Here is a 3,186-nt window from a genome sequence, read left to right on the forward strand (position 1 = left end):
TCCTGCCCATCCTCTTTCATTCAAACCAAAGTTTAGCATGACAATAGCTCTCCCATGTATATAGCTCCGACCACTGACTACTGGAAGAGGCCCATTTACTGCAGCAACCCACCCCGGGTCATAAAGAGCCTGGCAGGCCCGCCGGATCGCAGCACGGTTGTTGTTGTCTTGTGTCGACTGTGCTTCCAGGATAGTACAGCTGTTGTTTTTATGTACTGAGGTGCAAAAAAAGGGCTTTTATGTACCTAATAGGTTGGGTTTTTGGTCTGAAAGGACAGGAAAACTATTAAAGGCAAATTGTTCGAAGTGTGATTTGAAAGGAGGAATAAAGGAAACGATGCATGAGCATTTTGTTTCAAGAACTGGCATGATACTAACAAGTGCACTGCTCAGCATGCTGTGTTGAACTTAACACGACTCAAATAGGATTTGTTTACAAAGTTTGATTTTAGCCTTCAGGGCGCATGTGTCAAACTCAAGGCCAGATCTGGCCTGCGACAGAGGAACTGCACTTATTTTTTAATTAAAAAAATATAATTCACAAACTTTATGAGAAACAAGATCACATTTGTCGTTTGTTTCAAGCATTCTAACTCGTAAAAATAAAAGTCAGTTTATAATGGAACCTACCGGAGCCATGAAGCCATGACATCTTTGCATCTATTGCGACCACAAAACCCACTAGAAAATATCCAAAAAGCACCAACAATACTCTATTTACATTTCGTGATCTGAATGTTAATCAAGTATTAGCGATATTTTTACTATACCTGTATGAGTATATATCATGCTGCCCTGTAATCAATACTAGTATCTGCAAAACGCCTGTGTTTCCGAGACATGTGAGCTGTACACGGGGATTTTAACTTGAAAGTATTTGTACAACCTTTCACTGGACCACTCACAACATGGCCTTCCGCAACATGTTCCTTCAAGTGAGCTATTAAATGAGCCTTGAATGCTCCGTATCTGTTAAATTGCTGCTTGCAACCAGTTCCAGCACACTTAAACACACAGCGCAGTTCATTTCGATGCAGTTTGCAATGAAGCACATAGACATCAGCCCTCAATGTCTGAAATAACTTGCCACAAAATACAAAAAAACATGTTGTTATCAAAAGTTAATTAAGCTAATGCTTTAACACAAACCCTTAAAACAATTAAGGTATGCCGTAAGTTTAAATGTACAATCTGCAAAATCTTTAGTATTTGCATGCTTGTGACATTACAGTATTTGCAAATGCATTGTACATTTTCATTATTTTCACAGTAAAGTCATGTGTTTTCTACATATTATAACCATAGGAATAAATGCAGTAATTCACTGCATTTACTACTGTGATAAACAATTTTTCATTTTCCGGTGTTTTACTGTTGCTCTTTAACAATTGCTTGCCATAGTTATTAATGTCTTATTTTACAGTTTTGATGGTATATTGATGTGGAAATAACCCGAGAAGTTGTTCACCTTTGACAACCAATTTAGACCCCGGATGGCGTAAAATACCTTAAGACGCTTGGTTCCACCTACCTTTTATATTCATCTAAACGGAAATATATCAACATCCTACTGTCTCAGTCGACATTGGGATTGCTTTATTATGTCTGTTGGCTCTCTTGAAGTCTGCCATAATTAGAAGTTGAAGGAAAAAGCAAACGTTGTGATGCGTTTGTAGAAATAATGTGCTGCCGTATGCCTAAAATGAGCAAAATATGTAAATATTACATGTTGTTAGGAATGTGCCTGCTACTACATATACATACTTACAGTGTGTATAAAACATTGATGGAAGTGTTAAGAGGTTTTTTAAGCGCTTCACAGGCAAAATACTTTTACTCCCATAGGCTCCATAGTAAGAAGACTTTTGCTAACATTTAATTACTAGTTAGAATGCATAAAAAAAGAAAAACATATGTGTTCTTGTCTTACATAAGGATTGCGAATGATAGGCAGAATTTTTAAAAAAGTGCAGTTCCCCTTTAATTGCTTTAAATAAAGCACTTTGTCTTTCTTCTTAAAATTAAGGGATGTCCAAACTTTTTCCAACGAGGGCCTTATACTGAAAAATTAATTAATGTTTGGGTAACTTTGATACATATTGTACAAACAAGCGGTAGAAAATGGATGGATGGATGTACAAATGGTGTCCCTCAAGGGTCTGTTTTTAGGTCTTATTCTTTTGAATATTTACATGATTCCGATTGGCATCAGAAGGCATGGAAGTATAGTTTCCACAGTTATAATGCTGACACACAGCATGTCCCCTGATGACACAAAACCAATTGAAACTGTTTTAAATGCATTTCAGGTACTAAATCCTGGATGGCCGATAACTTTTTACAGCTTAACCATGTCAAAACTGAAGTTTTCATCAGTGGTCTTGGGGTTCTGAGAGAGAAACACATATCTAAACTCCAAGCATTGGACTTCATCATTCCAAGTGAAAAATGGCAGCAGGGGGCACATTGGACACTCCTGTAATCGTTCTTTAAATTTTAATAGGGACATTCCATGTACCGGAACTGCATGTAATTGCATATGTTTTAACTTTAATATTATCTGATCGTGCAGCAAACATGATATTGACATATACAGTACAGGCTAAAAAGTTTGGACAAACCTTCATTTAAGCATTTATTGTCCCATCTTAAAACTCATTTGTATAATCTAGCCTTTAAATAGACCCCCCCTTTTTTAGAGCAGTTGATCTGCCGTTTCTTTTCTTCTCTCCTCTTCTCCCCTGTCCCTTGCGAGGGGGAGTTGCATAGGTCCGGTGGCCATGGATGAAGTGCTGGCTGTCCAGAGCCGGGACCCCGGGTGGACCACTAGCCTGTGCATCGGTTGGGGACATCTCTGCGCTGCTGACCCGTCTCCGCTCGGGATGGTTTCCTGTTGGCCCCGCTGTGGACTGGACTCCCGCTGATGTGTTGGATCCACTGTGGACTGGACTTTCATAATGTTATGTCAGACCCACTCGACATCCGTTGCTTTCGGTCTCCCCTAGGGGGGGGGGGGGGGGGGGGGGGGGGGGTTACCCACATATGCGGTCCTCTCCAAGGTTTCTCATAGTCATTCACCGACGTCCCACTGGGGTGAGTTTTTCCTTGCCCGTATGTGGGCTCTGTACCGAGGATGTCGTTGTGGCTTGTACAGCCCTTTGAGACACTTGTGATTTAGGGCTATAT

Source organism: Entelurus aequoreus, linkage group LG08 (assembly GCF_033978785.1).
Source record: "Entelurus aequoreus isolate RoL-2023_Sb linkage group LG08, RoL_Eaeq_v1.1, whole genome shotgun sequence".
NCBI lineage: Eukaryota > Metazoa > Chordata > Actinopteri > Syngnathiformes > Syngnathidae > Entelurus > Entelurus aequoreus.